Here is a 10,388-nt window from a genome sequence, read left to right on the forward strand (position 1 = left end):
ATATATATATGCATATATATATATATATATATATATATATATGCATATATATATATATATATATATATATATATATGCATATATATATATATATATGCATATATATATATATATATATATATATATATATATATATGCATATATATATATGCATATATATATATATATGCATATATATATATATATATATATATGCATATATATATATGCATATATATATATATATATATATATATATATATATGCATATATATATATATATATATATATATATGCATATATATATATGCATATATATATATATATATATATATATAGACATATATATATGCATATATATATATGCATATATATATATATATATATATATATATATATATATAGACATATATATATGCATATATATATATGCATATATATATATATATATATATATATATATATATATATATATATATATATAGACATATATATATATATATATGTATATATATATATATATATATATATATATATGCGAGCCATGTACAGAGACACTGTCAGTAAGGTGAGGGTTGACAACGAATACAGTGAAGAATTCTGGGTAGAGGTAGGGGTCCACCAAGGTTCTGTCCTCAGCCCCCTCCTATTTATCATAGTCCTCCAGGCGATAACAGAGGAATTCAAGACAGGATGCCCCTGGGAGCTCCTCTATGCTGATGACCTTGCACTAATTGCTGAGTCACTATCAGAACTAGAGGAGAAGTTTCAGGTGTGGAAGCAAGGACTAGAATCGAAGGGCCTTAGAGTCAACCTAGCTAAAACCAAAATCCTAATAAGTAGGAAGGTAGAAAAAACACAAACTGCTTCAGGTAGATGGCCCTGCTCGATCTGTAGAAATGCGTAGGTAGAAACTCTATAAGATGCACCCACATTCCAGGGAGAAAAACTAAACGTAGTTGATAGCTTCTGCTATCTAGGTGACCAAGTTAGTAGTGGGAGAGGCTGCGCTGAAAGTGTAGCTGCTAGAATAAGAATAGCCTGGGCAAAGTTCAGAGAGCTCTTACCTCTGCTGGTGACAAAGGGTCTCTCTCTCAGAGTAAAAGGCAGACTGTATGACACATGTGTATGAACAGCCATGCTACATGGCAGTGAAACTTGGGCCGTGACTGCTGAGGACATGTGTAAGCTCGAAAGGAATGAAGCCAGTATGCTCCGATGGATGTGTAGTGTCAGTGTGCATACTCAACAGAGTGTAAGTACCTTGAGAGAAAAGTTTGACCTAAGAAGCATAAGATGTGGTGTGCAAGAAAGATGATTGCGCTGGTATGGTCATTTGGCGAGAATGGATGAGGATAGCTGTGTGAAAAAGTGCCACACCCTAGTGGTTGAGGGAACCTGTGGAAGAGGTAGGCCCAGGAAGACTTGGGATGAGGTGGTGAAGCACGACCTCCAAACATTGGGCCTCACTGAGGCAATGACTTCTGACCGAGACCTTTGGAAATATGCTGTCCGTGAGAAGACCCGGCAAGCCAAGTAAGACCAAAATCCAAGGCCTCTGCCAGGGATGTAGCCAGCCCACTTATGCGTACCTTTCCACCATTGGATACTAAACTCCGCTTGCGAAGACCTGTTGAGGCAAGTGAAATCGAAATCAAACTAAATTCGATGACTGGCACCCATGCCAGTGGAGTGCTAAGAGCACCATCTTGGTGGGATCACTACCAGAGCAGTGGTCTTGCTTCCGTGTGAGTGACACGTAAAAAGCACCATTTGAGCGTGATTGTTTCCAGCTTCGTCTTACTGGTACTCGTGCCGGTGGCATGTGAACAAAACATTGGACTGACTCCTGTGCAGGAGGCACGTAAAAAACACCATTTGAGCATGGCTGTTGCCAGTACTGCCAGACTGGCCCTCGTGCCGGTGGCACATAAAAAGCACCCACTACACTCTTGGAGTGGTTGGCGTTAGAAAGGGCATCCAGCTGTAGAAACTCTGCCAGATCAGATTGGAGTCTGGTGTAACCATCTGGTTCGCCAGTCCTCAGTCAAATTATCCAACCCATGCTAGTATGGAAAGTGGACATTAAATGATGATAGGTGAAGGCTTGACTTTTGTGGTAAGAAGCTAGCTTCCCAACAACATGGTTCCGGGTTCTGTTCCACTTCATATAAATACAAATGTATGTATGTGTGTGTGTGTGTGTATATATATATATATATATATATATATATATATATATATATATATATATATATATATATAAAACAACCCCAGAGGGGCCAACAGGAATACTAACCTCCTTGACACTCAATTCTTCAACATACATGACAAAACTTATGATATGAGCCGGGTATACCCGACAACATTACCCTTTAACAAAAGAGTCTGCATCCCTAAACATACTCATGACCACATGGAAGCACAGTTCACTATAGCTAGGACAAAACTTAGACAGATTTTAGAATTATACACTAAGAGACAGAGACAGAATAGGACAGAGGCCCAACAACTTGGGAATATACCCGCAAGTGGCCTACACAAGCTCATGCAGCGCACGAAAAATGGAGAAGTGGTATGCCTTCCCACAGATAAGTCCGGCAGAATGTCAATAGACAGCCTGCCGAACTATATCCAGGCAATGCAACCTCACATCGCCAATACGAAGGTAACAACCTTACAGGCGCATGAGGAAAGAGAAAAAGTCCTCAATGCCCACATGATGATGTGGACAATTGTTCTTAGACCCCAGAAGCGCACAGCCAACAACTTCCAAGCCTGGAACAATCATATCCCGACGCTGTATGGGCTCCGTAAGGACCACAAAGTAACAACTAATCCTGTAGTGGGACCACCAACAAGACCAGTCTGTGGAGCGAATGTCGCTAGTAACTACAGGATTTCCTACTTCCTCTCAATGATCATACGCCCCATAATCCAGATGTCACCTGATGTCTGTGACAGCACAGAAGATCTCCTCAGCAGGATCAACGACTGCAACAACACTTGCAACCTGACAGGGTGTATAGTGGGTAGCATGGATGTGGTATCACTATACCCATCTATCGACGTGGATTTTGCAGTGGAAAAGTGCGTGGAGATGATCAACGAGAGCGAAGTAGAGTTCCAAAAAGTCAACACAGAAGAACTGGGCCTCCTACTTAGATTGACATATGACGATGTATATCTAGATAGATACGACCTTAGAGATTTCTGCCCTAGTAGACGTCTAAGAGGTAGACCACCCACAATTACCTCTATGGCTAGGAAGACCCCTATAGAGAGATGGAGTGGATGGACCAGAGCCATACGGACCCCCACTAATATCCACCAGGTAAAGAAAATGATCGCACATGCACTAGGAGCTAGTATAAAGGTCACCCTAAAAGGCCACACCTTTAAATTTAACAACAAATTATACGCCCAGGATGAGGGGGCAGCCATCGGTGTTAGTATCGCCGGTGATGTGGCCAATCTCTTCATGGTATGGTGGGACAGAAGGCTTAAGGAACGCCTGATACAGAACTCCATACTCGTGAATGTGTACTCTCAATATGTCGATGATATCAACTTAGTGGTAAAGACACCCCCACAAGAGAGTACCCCTGAAATAGAAATAGAAACTAAGACTATGGAGAGCATCCAGCAAATAGCTAACTCCATCCACCAGAGTATTAAAGTTACGATAGACTACCCTACTAAACACCCTAACCATAGATTACCTGTATTAGATACTGAACTCTGGCTAGAAACTAAGAACAATAAAACCAGAATCCTCCATTCACACTATACAAAACCTATGGCCTCCAAATACCTGATCCACTGGAACTCGGCTATTGCGGACAATGCCAAATTCAACATATTGATGGCAGACCTCGTCAGAGTAATGCGAAATGTCTCCTGCATGTGCGACCCTACAGAATTAAAGAGACATATACAACATTTCGTCCACCGCATGCAGTTCTCAGGTTACAGCCATAAAGAAAGGATCAGGGTATACAAAGGAGCTATGAAGAAGTTTGAAATAATCAAACGCAACGATAGGAATGGGATTTGCCCACTCTATAGGAGCAAATCATGGAACACCATAGAAAGGACTAAGAAGAAAATAGGGAAGGCAAGCTCATGGTACGATAGCCACAAGTACCAGAGCGTCATGTTCGTCGACACCACCCCTAGAGGCGAACTGTCGTACCGCTTTAGAAGGGCCCTAGACAAACTTAAGCTAAGAATTAAGGTTGTTGAAAGGCCAGGCAACCCTATTAAATCCCTTATCAGTAGAACATACCCTTTCAGTAGAACCCCCTGCACGAACTGCAAAACCAGAAATGTGGTCTCTAGTATAAGATGTACAGAGGGACGATGCAGAAATAAGACTATGACATATGTAGGCGAAACAGCAAGGAGCATAGGGGAGAGGGAAAACGAACATTGGAGGGAACTTAAGGAAGGGAAGAACTCATCAGTTCTGTACCAGCACGCTGAGCAAGAACATAGAGGCTCAATCAACAACATAGAAATTAAAATCTTATCTACACATAGCAGTGATGCAGCACTTAGACAAATTACTGAAGCTACACACATAATAGAAGAGAAACCTAGCCTGAATAGGAAACTAGAATGGAACACTAACACACACCACTAACAAACCACAAACCACAGCATGTGACAACATGTTACCCATAAACCAATAATAATATGAACAAAGTATAATACAATACATAGATAAACAAATGGAATTAAATACTACATACGTTAACAAAATTTAATTAAACACAAAATAAAACCAAAAAAAACGCACACATGAACAAATAAATAAATAAAAACAAATACAAACGAACACGTATTAACAGAGAATATAAGTGATACAGACACTCCCCATACACACATGCACTTACAAAAGACACAGACACATTGAAGGACACGCATGCGTAGACACATACAATAGGAATACAAAATACAAAATGGCTGATAGTTAGCAAGGTGAGACACACATAAGAAAGAAGGAAACAAAGGACCACTGATGAGGTCATAGAAGTGTGACGAAAGAACTCTAGCCGAAATAAGATTAAGATTAATGTAATATAAAGCTGAAGCAAATTAAGACCAAATATACAGTGCGTGTGTTTTTATTGGCTAAACTGGCAATATGACCATCCCCAAGTACAACATATATATATATATATATATATATATATATATATATATACATACATATACAGGCAAAGGGTTGACTGTTGCTTCTCAACCACATGGTTCCAGGTTGTCTCACTGCATATAAATTCATATATACATGAATTTGTGTCAGTGTTTACCTCCCTTGTAAATTAACAGTTCAACAAAAGAGCAAAAGAGAGCAAGTGACAAAATATAGGTTTTGGGGTCAATTCGTTTGACTAAACATTCTTCAAAGCAATGCCCTAGCATGGCCACAGTCTAATGACTAAAACAAGCAAAGGATTTATTGGATTAAATAATCCTTTCTACTATAGGTACAATGCCAGGAGAAGGCTAGTCAATTGCATTAAACTACTATTTGACTGGTACTTATTTCATCAACCTTAAAAGGATGAAAGCAAAGTCAGCTATGACAGCATTTAAATCAGAAAGTAATGACAGATGAAAAGCTGTTAAGCATTTTGTCCAGCATGTCGGCAATTCTGCCAGCTTACTGTTTTTATAGGATTCAATAATAATTTTGAACTTAACAGTGACACCTCAGATTGTAGTAACCCTTAAGTCAGCCCTTATCAAATTGGCATATGGTCCATAAGCAATTGGACAAATGAATAGGTGAAATCAATAGATATCTAGTGTCACATATACCATTCCTAATGGAAAACCATACCATATACTTTGATATATGGTTATTTATTGTATAGATTGAAGTGTAACAGTCCAATTCATCACCTTCTTTTAAAAATTATCCAGCTTGTTTCTGCATATGAATAGGTTTCAGCAGTGTTTTCAGTGAAAGTGATAAAAGGCTTCAGTTTGAGTGCAACAGATGTTTTCTAGCATTTATAGATGGTTCTCTGCATTCCAGAGGCGCTTAGAGCTTTGTAGAGTCACTGATGATGATGTTATGTCTGTATTTTTTGCTTGCCTAAATGAGTGAGTGATGATATTTTAAGATCACCATCATCATCATTGTTTAATGTCCGCCTTCCATGCTGGCATGGGTGGTGTGATTTGACAGGTGCTGGCCAGGCAGAAACCTGCACCAGACTTCTCTGACTGTTTTGATACGATCTTTATAGCCAGATGCCCTTCTTAACACCAACCACCCAGCAGAGTGGACTTAGTGCTTTTTACATGATACAAGCACAGGCAAGGTCAGTTTTGGCAAGGTTTTTACAGCTAGGTACCCTTCCAATTGCCAATCACTTTACAGTGTAGAATGGATGCTTTTTAAGTGGCACCTGGACTGATAGGGTCATCAAGTAACCTGCAAGACAAAAAATCTTTGGTTATAGTATTGTTCTAGAGTGTTACAGATGTATCTGGGTGGCTGAGCTTGATTGCATATATATATATATATATATATATATATATATATATATATATAGCAAAAAGAACAGTAAGAAACAACTCCTGACATATATTCAGGTGTTCTTTCATTTTTAGTAATCCTGCTCCATTGTATATGAAGTCTGTAGGTGAGATCTTTTTTTAAGCTAGTCATCTTCGTTGTTGTTATTGTTCTAATTGAGAACTGAACGAGCAGACATATTATCGAAGTCATTCCAGTTTTCATCATCTAGTGTTTTTATAGGTATCTAGGATTACATTAATGTATCATCCCCAATTTTAGATGGAGGGACCAAAAATTGGGATGATGCATAGATGCATCGTTAGCAGTTTGTGATATTTTTTGTGTAGAGATAGGAACTTAAGCAGGAATGGTACAATCCATGAGGGATTTATATTCTTTAAACTTGTTGCAAGTTATTTATTCATTTACCTTTATGTGGTGTTAGTTTGTTGTTAGAAGTTGTTCTTAGATTTTTATAAGTTTGGTTATTTAATTTGTGTAATTTAAGTTATATTTTTATGAACATTGTGAGATGTATTTTCTAGAACCTTCTATGTGATCACAGTGATGATATTACGAAAGGTAAAAGAAGCCAGAAAGTGCACTGTGTTCAGTTTACCAAAAGTTTTTAATTATAAGACAAGTGAGTTTCGAAAATACAACAGTCAATCATTGTTTAAATAAGATCCAGTATAATGTTAGTTTCTTAAAACAAAAATTGTGAAAACGCTACACCTATAAATTGTAACATAAAAAGCGAATTGTATTTTCTCTTAATTTCAGGGACCAGCAAGCACCCCTGAGAACAACTTAGCACACAGCCACACACTTGTTTGACGAAAAACTGTTTTATGAGTATAAGCATTTGGTTGTTTGGAACAACGCATTAACGGTGGCTTTAATACTTCTTATCTGCAAACTAAAGATAAAACCTGAGTTTCGAAAGCAAACAAAGATAAGACACACGCGCATGGAATGAAGAAACTTCGGTATTGCTTGGAGAATCAAACATATTGCATATACAAAATAACTGTTTCTTTTTTACCAGGAAGGTTATTTTAACTCTAATTACGTTTACGATTGCCTGAACAAACAAGAGAGAAAAAGAGATAAAAGCAAATAGGAAGCCATCATAAATAAACGTTGATTCATATGGAAATTTGTTATAAATATTGATAGTTGTCTACTGCCACAAGAAATTAGAAAAATATAGTCTAAAAATGTAAAGAGTTAAAACAAATTTTGCAAAGGAATGTATCAAATTTTGCGTGATATTAAGAATAATATCATCTGTAGATGATATATATTCTTCCTTTGAAAAAACACACGTAAGAAAGAAGAGCAGATGTTATTAATTGAAATTCTTATGCATTATCTATGAAAACGGCTTTTTAGCCATACAATTAATTTCATTATAAAAGTAAACCCCACTTGTATATGACGAATTATTGATCGTTTATCTTCGTACAAGACATAAAATTATTAAAGACGCGGAAACGAGATTCTATGAAATTCAGAGTTTTGTAAAAGACATTGTAATACAAATGTTATAAATGAAATGAAGTGGATTACAACTCAAAAGCGAAAGTGGACCGCAGATTCAGTTTGCCGGGAGCTTTTCTCGAAGTCTCTTGCCTGCCTAAGAAATTATTAATTGATAAATATTCTAATGAAATAATACAATTTATCCTGATACAAAGCACTTAAGATTAATTATCACAATGATATTCTTACTGGATCAGTAAAAAGAAATAATAATAATACAAATAATCTAAGAGATAGGCTGAAATAGGGATATTTGGCTACAAATGAGAGAAATATATGACGTGTTTAGACGCTCCGTCTTATAGCATTAAAATAATACATTTATAAAAGAAGAAAAGAAACAAAAATTCCAAGTGAAATATGTGAAAAACTTACTATGTTCTTTTTGGTAATTCGTATGTCATACATAAAACAGAAAATATATTTATATAGATATGTATATAAATATATTTTTAAGTATGCGTCACACGGACTCTCGGTGATGCAGACAAATTGCAGACAGAACAAGTAGAATAACTTGCAAGATTAACAAGTGTTGACATAATTATTTCCCTTGCATATCGATTTCTTAGAGAGGCACAAGGTTTCGCGATCTATCAATGAAATGTCATGCTACGGTGTTCATGCCCCTTTTGTTATCATCATTAGTGTCCTAAGTGAAGTAATGTGATTTTAATTGACATTGAAACCGTGTTTTATATATATATATATATATATATATATAGTTGAAATTCACATTAAAACAAAAGACGAATACAGGTGTGTAAACAACAAGCATGTATATTAGTTTGACGCTCGGGAAAGTGAGAAATGCTACGTTTCGAGCCTACGCTCTTCAACAGAAAGGAACACGAGGAAATATTTAACTTTAATATGTATATATATGTGTGTGTGTGTATGTATGTAAGATCCAAGTATCGCGGTATAGGAAGAAAGTAAGCTTCAAGCAATCCGTAGTGAATATAAAACAACTTTCAGTGACAATAGTGGTTTATTGAGACGGAAAGTTGTGAATTTTTTTCATATCAAAGTACAATAAGCTGAACATCTGCAACATTCTGATTGAATCTTCCATGCATTAACACCTACCTCCTTGCGACAATGTAAACTTTCATTTAATCAAGATATCCTTGGCCTGAAGCGAGGTGTATACCTGCGGTATACACCTCGCTTGGATATTTGCCACTTCTGAGTTTCCATTTGCTATGAAACATATGTAACCCAGATCTTATCTACTCCATTCCATAACTCCTGTGTGTGTGTGTACATATATATAATATTATAGTGGGGTAGGCCGGTTTATGTGGTTACTCTGGGTTTCTTGCTCATAAGAGGTTTAGCCTTACGGCGTATCTTCAAGTCCCAAACACTGTTGGCCTGAGTATGCATATCCGGGTACAGGACGTCAAAAAACGTGGACAAAAATTATGTTCCCGTTCCTTTTTTGTCCACGTTTTTTGACGTCCTATACCCAGATATGCATCTATATATACATGTAGATGTAGGTATGTACGTATATGTATGTATACATGCATATGCTCATATATCATATGTATATATATATATATATATATATATATATATATATATATATATATATATATATATATATATATATATGGATAGATAGATAGATTCAGATGAATATGGTACTTACGTTGAGGCACCAGAACTTAGTATGGTATTATCCATACAATTTCCAAATAAGGGGATTAAAATCAAAATAAGCAACAGGGATATCTAGAAGATATCTTTGTTGATTATTTTGATGTATATGTATGTATGTGTGTGCGTGCGTATTGTTAATTATATTCTCAAGTACATTACTTAATTCTGCTACGTAAAAGAAAATATATATATATATACAATTAGTAAATAGGAAATTCCAGAATCCAGGAAAATTGCTGATGATCTACACTGGAATTTTAATAAATTCACTATTTATTTCACTTGAGTAATTCGATATCTAAAGCATGGTATTTTCTGTAAATTATAAATGCTTTTTGTATTGTATTTGTTGGCATATTGCTGTTTTCAAGTAATGCTTAAAGTCGTATGGGTTATGAAGAACTGCTTTATGATCTGAAACAAATTTTTTGAAAACAATAAAGCATCTGCCTGAGTTTGGTTTTTGTAGTACTTTAAGCCCTAACCTTAAACCCTAGCCTTAACCCAAACCCTGAACCCTAACTCTAAAGCTAGCCCTAATCCTACACCCTAATTGAATCCTTAACCAATATGTATACTAAACTGTACAAAATTTCATTGAATATTAATGCCCAAAAAACATCATGAATTAGTCTGTTTACTTCAGGTTTTGAAATTTTTA

At 36.2% G+C, this 10,388-nt stretch overlaps 1 protein-coding gene across 6 annotated transcripts in view; it reads right to left on the reverse strand.

Annotated features, from left to right (window-relative positions):
* The window catches only part of LOC106876322 (ATP-binding cassette sub-family C member 10), a 50,335-nt gene extending 40,447 nt beyond the window's left edge, over positions 1-9,888 (reverse strand). For 4 of the 6 annotated variants that reach the window (XR_016242173.1, XR_016242170.1, XR_016242171.1 and 1 more), the window contains exon 1: positions 8,435-8,559. The gene's annotated coding sequence lies outside the window, so the exon portion shown is untranslated. Of the gene's footprint in view, positions 1-8,434; positions 8,560-9,716 lie in introns of those variants that run through there. The other 2 variants (XR_016242172.1, XM_052968040.2) reach the window with 2 other exon arrangements.
* Between the last annotated feature and the right edge of the window lie 500 nt (positions 9,889-10,388).

The sequence above is a fragment of the Octopus bimaculoides genome, chromosome 1 (assembly GCF_046866305.1).
Source record: "Octopus bimaculoides isolate indiv1 chromosome 1, ASM4686630v1, whole genome shotgun sequence".
Lineage (NCBI taxonomy): Eukaryota > Metazoa > Mollusca > Cephalopoda > Octopoda > Octopodidae > Octopus > Octopus bimaculoides.